We start from the raw sequence: 16,432 nt of genomic DNA, 5'->3' as shown, positions 1-16,432 counted from the left end.
CTCACACACACACACACTCTCTCTCACACGCACACAAACACATGCTAACACACACACGCTCTCTCCTTCACACACACACACAAACACACACACACTCACAGGCACACACACAATCTTTATCTCTCACACACACACACACACACACACAATCTCTCTCTCTCTCACACACACACACACAAACACAATCAGGTCAGGAGCTGAGTGACCCTGGGGGAAGCCAACCTGGGTGTCACTGAGCAGGTGCTGCTTGATAGCCCTGTTGGTGAGCCCTTCCATCACTTTACCGAGGATTGGGAACAGATGGATGGGAGAGGAATTGGCTGAGTTGGATTTGTCCTGCTTTTTATGTCCAGGACATACCTGGATAATTTCCCACATGGCCAGGTCGATCCCAGTGTTGTAACTGTCCTGGGAGAACTTGGCTGGAGGAAGGGCATGTTGTGGAGTAGCAGCCTTCAGGATCAGTGCCAGAGCACAGAGCCTTTGCAGTGTCCAGTGTCTCTTGATCTGACATGGAGTGAATGGAATTGTTGGAAGAATGGTGTCTGTGATGGTGGGGAGCACAGGGGGAGACTGAGTAAGATCATCCGGTGGGCACTTGCGGCTGAAGATTGTTGTAAAAGCCTCAGCCTTATCTTTGAAAGTGACAGGTTGGACTCTTCCATCTTTGTGAAGGGGGAGCGACTCCTCTCCAAGAAGCTGTGAAATGTGGGGGCAGTGTGTGGGTGTGGGAAGGTTTGTTTGGGGAAAAGGGAAGAATGTCAGGAGTGGGATTTGAACCCACGCCCCTAGAAAGGGACCAGAATTCACAAGCCCAGATGCAGAGCAAGGACTAACACTCCTTGAGTCTGGCGCCTTAGACCACTCGGCCATCCTGACAAGCTGCTGCAGATGCCTTTCCAGATGTCTTTCTCACTCTGTACAATTAGTCACCTTGCTCTTGTGCAGACACAAAATGCAATTCCGCATTTCTGCAGCTCCCTTGCATTCACACTCAGCAACAATCCCTCATACACAGTCTCACTCTCGCACACACACACTCTCTCTCACATGCACACGCACACACACTCTCTATCTGTCTCTCACACACACACTCTCTCTCTCACATGCACGCACAAACACACTCTCTCCCTCTCATACACACAAATTCTCCCTTTCTCTGTCTCTCTCACACACACACTCTCACTCACACACACACACTTCTCCCTCTTACACACACACAGACACACGCACTCTCTCACACACACACTATCTCACACACACACTCTTTCTCTCACACACCAACAAATTCTTCCTCTCTCTCTCTCAGACACACGCAAACACACTCTTGCAGACATACACATACAAATTCTCTCTCTCTCACACGCACCCACTCTCACTCACACACACACATACACGCACATACACACACACATTCTCTCTCTCTCGCACACACATTCTCTCTCTCTCAAACACACTCTCTCTCACACACACACATTCTTTCACTCTCTCACACACAAAGACACATGCACACTCTCTCTTACACACACACACGCACACTCTGTCTCTCTCACACACATACACACTCTGTCTCTCTCAAACACACCTACAAATTCTCCCTCTCTGTTTCTCACACACACACATGCCCACACACTCATATACACACTCACACCCTCTCTCTCTCAAACACACATATACACATACATACTCTCACTCACACACACACAGACAGACACAAACACACACTCTCAGACACATACTCACACACATTCTCTCACTCTCACACACACAAACACACACACGTACACGCTGCCTCTCTTGCGCTCACACACACACATGCGCTCTCTCTCACACACACACACGCTAACATACACACTCTCTCTCCTTCACACAAACACACACTCTCTCTCTCACACACACGCCCACAGGCACACACAATCTCACACACACACACCTCTCTCTCTCACACACACACACACTCTCTCTCACACGCACACAAACACATGCTAACACACACACGCTCTCTCCTTCACACACACACACAAACACACACACACTCACAGGCACACACACAATCTTTATCTCTCACACACACACACACACACAATCTCTCTCTCTCACACACAAACACAAACACAATCAGGTCAGGAGCTGAGTGACCCTGGGGGAAGCCAAACTGGGTGTCACTGAGCAGGTGCTGCTTGATAGCACTGTTGGTGAGCCCTTCCATCACTTTACCGAGGATTGGGAACAGATGGATGGGAGAGGAATTGGCTGAGTTGGATTTGTCCTGCTTTTTATGTCCAGGACATACCTGGATAATTTCCCACATGGCCAGGTCGATCCCAGTGTTGTAACTGTCCTGGGAGAACTTGGCTGGAGGAAGGGCATGTTGTGGAGTAGCAGCCTTCAGGATCAGTGCCAGAGCACAGAGCCTTTGCAGTGTCCAGTGTCTCTTGATCTGACATGGAGTGAATGGAATTGTTGGAAGAATGGTGTCTGTGATGGTGGGGAGCACAGGGGGAGACTGAGTAAGATCATCCGGTGGGCACTTGCGGCTGAAGATTGTTGTAAAAGCCTCAGCCTTATCTTTGAAAGTGACAGGTTGGACTCTTCCATCTTTGTGAAGGGGGAGCGACTCCTCTCCAAGAAGCTGTGAAATGTGGGGGCAGTGTGTGGGTGTGGGAAGGTTTGTTTGGGGAAAAGGGAAGAATGTCAGGAGTGGGATTTGAACCCACGCCCCTAGAAAGGGACCAGAATTCACAAGCCCAGATGCAGAGCAAGGACTAACACTCCTTGAGTCTGGCGCCTTAGACCACTCGGCCATCCTGACAAGCTGCTGCAGATGCCTTTCCAGATGTCTTTCTCACTCTGTACAATTAGTCACCTTGCTCTTGTGCAGACACAAAATGCAATTCCGCATTTCTGCAGCTCCCTTGCATTCACACTCAGCAACAATCCCTCATACACAGTCTCACTCTCGCACACACACACTCTCTCTCACATGCACACGCACACACACTCTCTATCTGTCTCTCACACACACACTCTCTCTCTCACATGCACGCACAAACACACTCTCTCCCTCTCATACACACAAATTCTCCCTTTCTCTGTCTCTCTCACACACACACTCTCACTCACACACACACACTTCTCCCTCTTACACACACACAGACACACGCACTCTCTCACACACACACTATCTCACACACACACTCTTTCTCACACACACCAACAAATTCTTCCTCTCTCTCTCTCAGACACACGCAAACACACTCTTGCAGACATACACATACAAATTCTCTCTCTCTCACACGCACCCACTCTCACTCACACACACACATACACGCACATACACACACACATTCTCTCTCTCTCGCACACACATTCTCTCTCTCAAACACACTCTCTCTCACACACACACATTCTTTCACTCTCTCACACACAAAGACACATGCACACTCTCTCTTACACACACACACGCACACTCTGTCTCTCTCACACACATACACACTCTGTCTCTCTCAAACACACCTACAAATTCTCCCTCTCTGTTTCTCACACACACACATGCCCACACACTCATATACACACTCACACCCTCTCTCTCTCAAACACACATATACACATACATACTCTCACTCACACACACACAGACAGACACAAACACACACTCTCAGACACATACTCACACACATTCTCTCACTCTCACACACACAAACACACACACGTACACGCTGCCTCTCTTGCGCTCACACACACACATGCACTCTCTCTCACACACACACACGCTAACATACACACTCTCTCTCCTTCACACAAACACACACTCTCTCTCTCACACACACGCCCACAGGCACACACAATCTCACACACACACACCTCTCTCTCTCACACACACACACACTCTCTCTCACACGCACACAAACACATGCTAACACACACACGCTCTCTCCTTCACACACACACACAAACACACACACACTCACAGGCACACACACAATCTTTATCTCTCACACACACACACACACACACAATCTCTCTCTCTCACACACACACACAAACACAATCAGGTCAGGAGCTGAGTGACCCTGGGGGAAGCCAAACTGGGTGTCACTGAGCAGGTGCTGCTTGATAGCACTGTTGGTGAGCCCTTCCATCACTTTACCGAGGATTGGGAACAGATGGATGGGAGAGGAATTGGCTGAGTTGGATTTGTCCTGCTTTTTATGTCCAGGACATACCTGGATAATTTCCCACATGGCCAGGTCGATCCCAGTGTTGTCACTGTCCTGGTAGAACTTGGCTGGAGGAAGGGCATGTTGTGAAGCAGCAGCCTTCAGGAGCAGTGCCAGAGCACAGAGCCTTTGCAGTGTCCAGTGTCTCTTGATCTGACACGGAGTGAATGGAATTGTTGGAAGAATGGTGTCTGTGATGGTGGGGAGCACAGGGGGAGACTGAGTAAGATCATCCGGTGGGCACTTGCGGCTGAAGATTGTTGTAAAAGCCTCAGCCTTATCTTTGATAGTGACAGGTTGGACTCTTCCATCTTTGTGAAGGGGGAGCGACTCCTCTCCAAGAAGCTGTGAAATGTGGGGGCAGTGTGTGGGTGTGGGAAGGTTTGTTTGGGGAAAAGGGAAGAATGTCAGGAGTGGGATTTGAACCCACGCCCCTAGAAAGGGACCAGAATTCACAAGCCCAGATGCAGAGCAAGGACTAACACTCCTTGAGTCTGGCGCCTTAGACCACTCGGCCATCCTGACAAGCTGCTGCAGGTGCCTTTCCAGATGTCTTTCTCACTCTGTACAATTAGTCACCTTGCTCTTGTGCAGACACAAAATGCAATTCCGCATTTCTGCAGCTCCCTTGCATTCACACTCAGCAACAATCCCTCATACACAGTCTCACTCTCGCACACACACACTCTCTCTCACATGCACACGCACACACACTCTCTATCTGTCTCTCACACACACACTCTCTCTCTCACATGCACGCACAAACACACTCTCTCCCTCTCATACACACAAATTCTCCCTTTCTCTGTCTCTCTCACACACACACTCTCACTCACACACACACACTTCTCCCTCTTACACACACACAGACACACGCACTATCTCACACACACACTATCTCACACACACACTCTTTCTCACACACACCAACAAATTCTTCCTCTCTCTCTCTCAGACACACGCAAACACACTCTTGCAGACATACACATACAAATTCTCTCTCTCTCACACGCACCCACTCTCACTCACACACACACATACACGCACATACACACACACATTCTCTCTCTCGCACACACATTCTCTCTCTCTCAAACACACTCTCTCTCACACACACACATTCTTTCACTCTCTCACACACAAAGACACATGCACACTCTCTCTTACACACACACACGCACACTCTGTCTCTCTCACACACATACACACTCTGTCTCTCTCAAACACACCTACAAATTCTCCCTCTCTGTTTCTCACACACACACATGCCCACACACTCATATACACACTCACACCCTCTCTCTCTCAAACACACATATACACATACATACTCTCACTCACACACACACAGACAGACACAAACACACACTCTCAGACACATACTCACACACATTCTCTCACTCTCACACACACAAACACACACACGTACACGCTGCCTCTCTTGCGCTCACACACACACATGCGCTCTCTCTCACACACACACACGCTAACATACACACTCTCTCTCCTTCACACAAACACACACTCTCTCTCTCACACACACGCCCACAGGCACACACAATCTCACACACACACACCTCTCTCTCTCACACACACACACACTCTCTCTCACACGCACACAAACACATGCTAACACACACACGCTCTCTCCTTCACACACACACACAAACACACACACACTCACAGGCACACACACAATCTTTATCTCTCACACACACACACACACACACACAATCTCTCTCTCTCACACACACACACAAACACAATCAGGTCAGGAGCTGAGTGACCCTGGGGGAAGCCAAACTGGGTGTCACTGAGCAGGTGCTGCTTGATAGCACTGTTGGTGAGCCCTTCCATCACTTTACCGAGGATTGGGAACAGATGGATGGGAGAGGAATTGGCTGAGTTGGATTTGTCCTGCTTTTTATGTCCAGGACATACCTGGATAATTTCCCACATGGCCAGGTCGATCCCAGTGTTGTCACTGTCCTGGTAGAACTTGGCTGGAGGAAGGGCATGTTGTGGAGCAGCAGCCTTCAGGAGCAGTGCCAGAGCACAGAGCCTTTGCAGTGTCCAGTGTCTCTTGATCTGACACGGAGTGAATGGAATTGTTGGAAGAATGGTGTCTGTGATGGTGGGGAGCACAGGGGGAGACTGAGTAAGATCATCCGGTGGGCACTTGCGGCTGAAGATTGTTGTAAAAGCCTCAGCCTTATCTTTGATAGTGACAGGTTGGACTCTTCCATCTTTGTGAAGGGGGAGCGACTCCTCTCCAAGAAGCTGTGAAATGTGGGGGCAGTGTGTGGGTGTGGGAAGGTTTGTTTGGGGAAAAGGGAAGAATGTCAGGAGTGGGATTTGAACCCACGCCCCTAGAAAGGGACCAGAATTCACAAGCCCAGATGCAGAGCAAGGACTAACACACCTTGAGTCTGGCGCCTTAGACCACTCTGCCATCCTGACAAGCTGCTGCAGATGCCTTTCCAGATGTCTTTCTCACTCTGTACAATTAGTCACCTTGCTCTTGTGCAGACACAAAATGCAATTCCGCATTTCTGCAGCTCCCTTGCATTCACACTCAGCAACAATCCCTCATACACAGTCTCACTCTCGCACACACACACTCTCTCTCACATGCACACGCACACACACTCTCTATCTGTCTCTCACACACACACTCTCTCTCTCACATGCACACACAAACACACTCTCTCCCTCTCATACACACAAATTCTCCCTTTCTCTGTCTCTCTCACACACACACTCTCACTCACACACACACACTTCTCCCTCTTACACACACACAGACACACGCACTCTCTCACACACACACTATCTCACACACACACTCTTTCTCACACACACCAACAAATTCTTCCTCTCTCTCTCTCAGACACACGCAAACACACTCTTGCAGACATACACATACAAATTCTCTCTCTCTCACACGCACCCACTCTCACTCACACACACACATACACGCACATACACACACACATTCTCTCTCTCTCGCACACACATTCTCTCTCTCTCAAACACACTCTCTCTCACACACACACATTCTTTCACTCTCTCACACACAAACACACATGCACACTCTCTCTTACACACACACATGCACACTCTGTCTCTCTCACACACATACACACTCTGTCTCTCTCAAACACACCTACAAATTCTCCCTCTCTGTTTCTCACACACACACATGCCCACACACTCATATACACACTCACACCCTCTCTCTCTCAAAAACACATATACACATACATACTCTCTCACACACACACACAGACAGACACAAACACACACTCTCAGACACATACTCACACACATTCTCTCACTCTCACACACAAAAACACACACACGTACACGCTACCTCTCTTGCACTCACACACACACATGCACTCTCTCTCACACACACACACGCTAACATACACACTCTCTCTCCTTCACACAAACACACACTCTCTCTCTCACACACACGCCCACAGGCACACACAATCTCACACACACACACCTCTCTCTCTCACACACACACACACTCTCTCTCACACGCACACAAACACATGCTAACACACACACGCTCTCTCCTTCACACACACACACAAACACACACACACTCACAGGCACACACACAATCTTTATCTCTCACACACACACACACACACACAATCTCTCTCTCTCTCACACACACACACACAAACACAATCAGGTCAGGAGCTGAGTGACCCTGGGGGAAGCCAACCTGGGTGTCACTGAGCAGGTGCTGCTTGATAGCCCTGTTGGTGAGCCCTTCCATCACTTTACCGAGGATTGGGAACAGATGGATGGGAGAGGAATTGGCTGAGTTGGATTTGTCCTGCTTTTTATGTCCAGGACATACCTGGATAATTTCCCACATGGCCAGGTCGATCCCAGTGTTGTAACTGTCCTGGGAGAACTTGGCTGGAGGAAGGGCATGTTGTGGAGTAGCAGCCTTCAGGATCAGTGCCAGAGCACAGAGCCTTTGCAGTGTCCAGTGTCTCTTGATCTGACACGGAGTGAATGGAATTGTTGGAAGAATGGTGTCTGTGATGGTGGGGAGCACAGGGGGAGACTGAGTAAGATCATCCGGTGGGCACTTGCGGCTGAAGATTGTTGTAAAAGCCTCAGCCTTATCTTTGATAGTGACAGGTTGGACTCTTCCATCTTTGTGAAGGGGGAGCGACTCCTCTCCAAGAAGCTGTGAAATGTGGGGGCAGTGTGTGGGTGTGGGAAGGTTTGTTTGGGGAAAAGGGAAGAATGTCAGGAGTGGGATTTGAACCCACGCCCCTAGAAAGGGACCAGAATTCACAAGCCCAGATGCAGAGAAAGGACTAACACTCCTTGAGTCTGGCGCCTTAGACCACTCGGCCATCCTGACAAGCTGCTGCAGATGTCCTTCCAGATGTCTTTCTCACTCTGTACAATTAGTCACCTTGCTCTTGTGCAGACACAAAATGCAATTCCGCATTTCTGCAGCTCCCTTGCATTCACACTCAGCAACAATCCCTCATACACAGTCTCACTCTCGCACACACACACTCTCTCTCACATGCACACGCACACACACTCTCTATCTGTCTCTCACACACACACTCTCTCTCTCACATGCACGCACAAACACACTCTCTCCCTCTCATACACACAAATTCTCCCTTTCTCTGTCTCTCTCACACACACACTCTCACTCACACACACACACTTCTCCCTCTTACACACACACAGACACACGCACTCTCTCACACACACACTATCTCACACACACACTCTTTCTCACACACACCAACAAATTCTTCCTCTCTCTCTCTCAGACACACGCAAACACACTCTTGCAGACATACACATACAAATTCTCTCTCTCTCACACGCACCCACTCTCACTCACACACACACATACACGCACATACACACACACATTCTCTCTCTCTCGCACACACATTCTCTCTCTCTCAAACACACTCTCTCTCACACACACACATTCTTTCACTCTCTCACACACAAAGACACATGCACACTCTCTCTTACACACACACACGCACACTCTGTCTCTCTCACACACATACACACTCTGTCTCTCTCAAACACACCTACAAATTCTCCCTCTCTGTTTCTCACACACACACATGCCCACACACTCATATACACACTCACACCCTCTCTCTCTCAAACACACATATACACATACATACTCTCACTCACACACACACAGACAGACACAAACACACACTCTCAGACACATACTCACACACATTCTCTCACTCTCACACACAAAAACACACACACGTACACGCTACCTCTCTTGCACTCACACACACACATGCACTCTCTCTCACACACACACACGCTAACATACACACTCTCTCTCCTTCACACAAACACACACTCTCTCTCTCACACACACGCCCACAGGCACACACAATCTCACACACACACACCTCTCTCTCTCACACACACACACACTCTCTCTCACACGCACACAAACACATGCTAACACACACACGCTCTCTCCTTCACACACACACACAAACACACACACACTCACAGGCACACACACAATCTTTATCTCTCACACACACACACACACACACAATCTCTCTCTCTCTCACACACACACACACAAACACAATCAGGTCAGGAGCTGAGTGACCCTGGGGGAAGCCAACCTGGGTGTCACTGAGCAGGTGCTGCTTGATAGCCCTGATGGTGAGCCCTTCCATCACTTTACCGAGGATTGGGAACAGATGGATGGGAGAGGAATTGGCTGAGTTGGATTTGTCCTGCTTTTTATGTCCAGGACATACCTGGATAATTTCCCACATGGCCAGGTCGATCCCAGTGTTGTAACTGTCCTGGGAGAACCTGGCTGGAGGAAGGGCATGTTGTGGAGTAGCAGCCTTCAGGATCAGTGCCAGAGCACAGAGCCTTTGCAGTGTCCAGTGTCTCTTGATCTGACACGGAGTGAATGGAATTGTTGGAAGAATGGTGTCTGTGATGGTGGGGAGCACAGGGGGAGACTGAGTAAGATCATCCGGTGGGCACTTGCGGCTGAAGATTGTTGTAAAAGCCTCAGCCTTATCTTTGAAAGTGACAGGTTGGACTCTTCCATCTTTGTGAAGGGGGAGCGACTCCTCTCCAAGAAGCTGTGAAATGTGGGGGCAGTGTGTGGGTGTGGGAAGGTTTGTTTGGGGAAAAGGGAAGAATGTCAGGAGTGGGATTTGAACCCACGCCCCTAGAAAGGGACCAGAATTCACAAGCCCAGATGCAGAGAAAGGACTAACACTCCTTGAGTCTGGCACCTTAGACCACTCGGCCATCCTGACAAGCTGCTGCAGATGTCCTTCCAGATGTCTTTCTCACTCTGTACAATTAGTCACCTTGCTCTTGTGCAGACACAAAATGCAATTCCGCATTTCTGCAGCTCCCTTGCATTCACACTCAGCAACAATCCCTCATACACAGTCTCACTCTCGCACACACACACTCTCTCTCACATGCACACGCACACACACTCTCTATCTGTCTCTCACACACACACTCTCTCTCTCACATGCACGCACAAACACACTCTCTCCCTCTCATACACACAAATTCTCCCTTTCTCTGTCTCTCTCACACACACACTCTCACTCACACACACACACTTCTCCCTCTTACACACACACAGACACACGCACTCTCTCACACACACACTATCTCACACACACACTCTTTCTCACACACACCAACAAATTCTTCCTCTCTCTCTCTCAGACACACGCAAACACACTCTTGCAGACATACACATACAAATTCTCTCTCTCTCACACGCACCCACTCTCACTCACACACACACATACACGCACATACACACACACATTCTCTCTCTCTCGCACACACATTCTCTCTCTCAAACACACTCTCTCTCACACACACACATTCTTTCACTCTCTCACACACAAAGACACATGCACACTCTCTCTTACACACACACACGCACACTCTGTCTCTCTCACACACATACACACTCTGTCTCTCTCAAACACACCTACAAATTCTCCCTCTCTGTTTCTCACACACACACATGCCCACACACTCATATACACACTCACACCCTCTCTCTCTCAAACACACATATACACATACATACTCTCACTCACACACACACAGACAGACACAAACACACACTCTCAGACACATACTCACACACATTCTCTCACTCTCACACACACAAACACACACACGTACACGCTGCCTCTCTTGCGCTCACACACACACATGCACTCTCTCTCACACACACACACGCTAACATACACACTCTCTCTCCTTCACACAAACACACACTCTCTCTCTCACACACACGCCCACAGGCACACACAATCTCACACACACACACCTCTCTCTCTCACACACACACACACTCTCTCTCACACGCACACAAACACATGCTAACACACACACGCTCTCTCCTTCACACACACACACAAACACACACACACTCACAGGCACACACACAATCTTTATCTCTCACACACACACACACACACACAATCTCTCTCTCTCACACACACACACAAACACAATCAGGTCAGGAGCTGAGTGACCCTGGGGGAAGCCAAACTGGGTGTCACTGAGCAGGTGCTGCTTGATAGCACTGTTGGTGAGCCCTTCCATCACTTTACCGAGGATTGGGAACAGATGGATGGGAGAGGAATTGGCTGAGTTGGATTTGTCCTGCTTTTTATGTCCAGGACATACCTGGATAATTTCCCACATGGCCAGGTCGATCCCAGTGTTGTCACTGTCCTGGTAGAACTTGGCTGGAGGAAGGGCATGTTGTGAAGCAGCAGCCTTCAGGAGCAGTGCCAGAGCACAGAGCCTTTGCAGTGTCCAGTGTCTCTTGATCTGACACGGAGTGAATGGAATTGTTGGAAGAATGGTGTCTGTGATGGTGGGGAGCACAGGGGGAGACTGAGTAAGATCATCCGGTGGGCACTTGCGGCTGAAGATTGTTGTAAAAGCCTCAGCCTTATCTTTGAAAGTGACAGGTTGGACTCTTCCATCTTTGTGAAGGGGGAGCGACTCCTCTCCAAGAAGCTGTGAAATGTGGGGGCAGTGTGTGGGTGTGGGAAGGTTTGTTTGGGGAAAAGGGAAGAATGTCAGGAGTGGGATTTGAACCCACGCCCCTAGAAAGGGACCAGAATTCACAAGCCCAGATGCAGAGAAAGGACTAACACTCCTTGAGTCTGGCACCTTAGACCACTCGGCCATCCTGACAAGCTGCTGCAGATGTCCTTCCAGATGTCTTTCTCACTCTGTACAATTAGTCACCTTGCTCTTGTGCAGACACAAAATGCAATTCCGCATTTCTGCAGCTCCCTTGCATTCACACTCAGCAACAATCCCTCATACACAGTCTCACTCTCGCACACACACACTCTCTCTCACATGCACACGCACACACACTCTCTATCTGTCTCTCACACACACACTCTCTCTCTCACATGCACGCACAAACACACTCTCTCCCTCTCATACACACAAATTCTCCCTTTCTCTGTCTCTCTCACACACACACTCTCACTCACACACACACACTTCTCCCTCTTACACACACACAGACACACGCACTCTCTCACACACACACTATCTCACACACACACTCTTTCTCACACACACCAACAAATTCTTCCTCTCTCTCTCTCAGACACACGCAAACACACTCTTGCAGACATACACATACAAATTCTCTCTCTCTCACACGCACCCACTCTCACTCACACACACACATACACGCACATACACACACACATTCTCTCTCTCTCGCACACACATTCTCTCTCTCAAACACACTCTCTCTCACACACACACATTCTTTCACTCTCTCACACACAAAGACACATGCACACTCTCTCTTACACACACACACGCACACTCTGTCTCTCTCACACACATACACACTCTGTCTCTCTCAAACACACCTACAAATTCTCCCTCTCTGTTTCTCACACACACACATGCCCACACACTCATATACACACTCACACCCTCTCTCTCTCAAACACACATATACACATACATACTCTCACTCACACACACACAGACAGACACAAACACACACTCTCAGACACATACTCACACACATTCTCTCACTCTCACACACACAAACACACACACGTACACGCTGCCTCTCTTGCGCTCACACACACACATGCACTCTCTCTCACACACACACACGCTAACATACACACTCTCTCTCCTTCACACAAACACACACTCTCTCTCTCACACACACGCCCACAGGCACACACAATCTCACACACACACACCTCTCTCTCTCACACACACACACACTCTCTCTCACACGCACACAAACACATGCTAACACACACACGCTCTCTCCTTCACACACACACACAAACACACACACACTCACAGGCACACACACAATCTTTATCTCTCACACACACACACACACACACAATCTCTCTCTCTCACACACACACACAAACACAATCAGGTCAGGAGCTGAGTGACCCTGGGGGAAGCCAAACTGGGTGTCACTGAGCAGGTGCTGCTTGATAGCACTGTTGGTGAGCCCTTCCATCACTTTACCGAGGATTGGGAACAGATGGATGGGAGAGGAATTGGCTGAGTTGGATTTGTCCTGCTTTTTATGTCCAGGACATACCTGGATAATTTCCCACATGGCCAGGTCGATCCCAGTGTTGTCACTGTCCTGGTAGAACTTGGCTGGAGGAAGGGCATGTTGTGAAGCAGCAGCCTTCAGGAGCAGTGCCAGAGCACAGAGCCTTTGCAGTGTCCAGTGTCTCTTGATCTGACACGGAGTGAATGGAATTGTTGGAAGAATGGTGTCTGTGATGGTGGGGAGCACAGGGGGAGACTGAGTAAGATCATCCGGTGGGCACTTGCGGCTGAAGATTGTTGTAAAAGCCTCAGCCTTATCTTTGATAGTGACAGGTTGGACTCTTCCATCTTTGTGAAGGGGGAGCGACTCCTCTCCAAGAAGCTGTGAAATGTGGGGGCAGTGTGTGGGTGTGGGAAGGTTTGTTTGGGGAAAAGGGAAGAATGTCAGGAGTGGGATTTGAACCCACGCCCCTAGAAAGGGACCAGAATTCACAAGCCCAGATGCAGAGCAAGGACTAACACTCCTTGAGTCTGGCGCCTTAGACCACTCGGCCATCCTGACAAGCTGCTGCAGATGCCTTTCCAGATGTCTTTCTCACTCTGTACAATTAGTCACCTTGCTCTTGTGCAGACACAAAATGCAATTCCGCATTTCTGCAGCTCCCTTGCATTCACACTCAGCAACAATCCCTCATACACAGTCTCACTCTCGCACACACACACTCTCTCTCACATGCACACGCACACACACTCTCTATCTGTCTCTCACACACACACTCTCTCTCTCACATGCACGCACAAACACACTCTCTCCCTCTCATACACACAAATTCTCCCTTTCTCTGTCTCTCTCACACACACACTCTCACTCACACACACACACTTCTCCCTCTTACACACACACAGACACACGCACTCTCTCACACACACACTATCTCACACACACACTCTTTCTCACACACACCAACAAATTCTTCCTCTCTCTCTCTCAGACACACGCAAACACACTCTTGCAGACATACACATACAAATTCTCTCTCTCTCACACGCACCCACTCTCACTCACACACACACATACACGCACATACACACACACATTCTCTCTCTCTCGCACACACATTCTCTCTCTCTCAAACACACTCTCTCTCACACACACACATTCTTTCACTCTCTCACACACAAAGACACATGCACACTCTCTCTTACACACACACACGCACACTCTGTCTCTCTCACACACATACACACTCTGTCTCTCTCAAACACACCTACAAATTCTCCCTCTCTGTTTCTCACACACACACATGCCCACACACTCATATACACACTCACACCCTCTCTCTCTCAAACACACATATACACATACATACTCTCTCTCACACACACACAGACAGACACAAACACACACTCTCAGACACATACTCACACACATTCTCTCACTCTCACACACAAAAACACACACACGTACACGCTGCCTCTCTTGCGCTCACACACACACATGCACTCTCTCTCACACACACACACGCTAACATACACACTCTCTCTCCTTCACACAAACACACACTCTCTCTCTCACACACACGCCCACAGGCACACACAATCTCACACACACACACCTCTCTCTCTCACACACACACACACTCTCTCTCACACGCACACAAACACATGCTAACACACACACGCTCCCTCCTTCACACACACACACAAACACACACACACTCACAGGCACACACACAATCTTTATCTCTCACACACACACACACACACAATCTCTCTCTCTCTCGCACACACACACACAAACACAATCAGGTCAGGAGCTGAGTGACCCTGGGGGAAGCCAACCTGGGTGTCACTGAGCAGGTGCTGCTTGATAGCCCTGTTGGTGAGCCCTTCCATCACTTTACCGAGGATTGGGAACAGATGGATGGGAGAGGAATTGGCTGAGTTGGATTTGTCCTGCTTTTTATGTCCAGGACATACCTGGATAATTTCCCACATGGCCAGGTCGATCCCAGTGTTGTAACTGTCCTGGGAGAACTTGGCTGGAGGAAGGGCATGTTGTGGAGTAGCAGCCTTCAGGATCAGTGCCAGAGCACAGAGCCTTTGCAGTGTCCAGTGTCTCTTGATCTGACACGGAGTGAATGGAATTGTTGGAAGAATGGTGTCTGTGATGGTGGGGAGCACAGGGGGAGACTGAGTAAGATCATCCGGTGGGCACTTGCGGCTGAAGATTGTTGTAAAAGCCTCAGCCTTATCTTTGAAAGTGACAGGTTGGACTCTTCCATCTTTGTGAAGGGGGAGCGACTCCTCTCCAAGAAGCTGTGAAATGTGGGGGCAGTGTGTGGGTGTGGGAAGGTTTGTTTGGGGAAAAGGGAAGAATGTCAGGAGTGGGATTTGAACCCACGCCCCTAGAAAGGGACCAGAATTCACAAGCCCAGATGCAGAGCAAGGACTAACACTCCTTGAGTCTGGCGCCTTAGACCACTCGGCCAACCGGACAAGCTGCTGCAGATGCCTTTCCAGATGTCTTTCTCACTCTGTACAATTAGTCACCTTGCTCTTGTGCAGAC

General features: G+C 49.2%; 9 non-coding genes across 9 annotated transcripts; all 9 read right to left on the bottom strand.

Annotated features, from left to right (window-relative positions):
• Positions 1-759: 759 nt before the first annotated feature.
• Positions 760-879, bottom strand: trnal-caa (transfer RNA leucine (anticodon CAA)). Its single transcript has 2 exons — positions 842-879; positions 760-805 (listed from the first exon to the last, which is right to left on the bottom strand). It is a non-coding gene; the product is annotated as a tRNA-Leu (tRNA).
• A 1,813-nt stretch (positions 880-2,692) lies between these two features.
• Positions 2,693-2,812, bottom strand: trnal-caa (transfer RNA leucine (anticodon CAA)). The gene is made up of 2 exons: positions 2,775-2,812; positions 2,693-2,738 (listed from the first exon to the last, which is right to left on the bottom strand). It is a non-coding gene; the product is annotated as a tRNA-Leu (tRNA).
• Positions 2,813-4,625: 1,813 nt separating this feature from the next.
• On the bottom strand, positions 4,626-4,745 carry trnal-caa (transfer RNA leucine (anticodon CAA)). Its single transcript has 2 exons — positions 4,708-4,745; positions 4,626-4,671 (listed from the first exon to the last, which is right to left on the bottom strand). It is a non-coding gene; the product is annotated as a tRNA-Leu (tRNA).
• A 1,815-nt stretch (positions 4,746-6,560) lies between these two features.
• Positions 6,561-6,680, bottom strand: trnal-caa (transfer RNA leucine (anticodon CAA)). The gene is made up of 2 exons: positions 6,643-6,680; positions 6,561-6,606 (listed from the first exon to the last, which is right to left on the bottom strand). It is a non-coding gene; the product is annotated as a tRNA-Leu (tRNA).
• A 1,819-nt stretch (positions 6,681-8,499) lies between these two features.
• On the bottom strand, positions 8,500-8,619 carry trnal-caa (transfer RNA leucine (anticodon CAA)). Its single transcript has 2 exons — positions 8,582-8,619; positions 8,500-8,545 (listed from the first exon to the last, which is right to left on the bottom strand). It is a non-coding gene; the product is annotated as a tRNA-Leu (tRNA).
• A 1,819-nt stretch (positions 8,620-10,438) lies between these two features.
• trnal-caa (transfer RNA leucine (anticodon CAA)) lies at positions 10,439-10,558 on the bottom strand. The gene is made up of 2 exons: positions 10,521-10,558; positions 10,439-10,484 (listed from the first exon to the last, which is right to left on the bottom strand). It is a non-coding gene; the product is annotated as a tRNA-Leu (tRNA).
• Positions 10,559-12,371: 1,813 nt separating this feature from the next.
• trnal-caa (transfer RNA leucine (anticodon CAA)) lies at positions 12,372-12,491 on the bottom strand. Its single transcript has 2 exons — positions 12,454-12,491; positions 12,372-12,417 (listed from the first exon to the last, which is right to left on the bottom strand). It is a non-coding gene; the product is annotated as a tRNA-Leu (tRNA).
• A 1,813-nt stretch (positions 12,492-14,304) lies between these two features.
• Positions 14,305-14,424, bottom strand: trnal-caa (transfer RNA leucine (anticodon CAA)). The gene is made up of 2 exons: positions 14,387-14,424; positions 14,305-14,350 (listed from the first exon to the last, which is right to left on the bottom strand). It is a non-coding gene; the product is annotated as a tRNA-Leu (tRNA).
• Positions 14,425-16,241: 1,817 nt separating this feature from the next.
• On the bottom strand, positions 16,242-16,361 carry trnal-caa (transfer RNA leucine (anticodon CAA)). The gene is made up of 2 exons: positions 16,324-16,361; positions 16,242-16,287 (listed from the first exon to the last, which is right to left on the bottom strand). It is a non-coding gene; the product is annotated as a tRNA-Leu (tRNA).
• Positions 16,362-16,432: the final 71 nt, after the last annotated feature.

This window comes from Chiloscyllium punctatum, chromosome 17, assembly GCF_047496795.1.
Source record: "Chiloscyllium punctatum isolate Juve2018m chromosome 17, sChiPun1.3, whole genome shotgun sequence".
NCBI lineage: Eukaryota > Metazoa > Chordata > Chondrichthyes > Orectolobiformes > Hemiscylliidae > Chiloscyllium > Chiloscyllium punctatum.
This window is presented reverse-complemented; position numbering and strand designations above follow the sequence as displayed.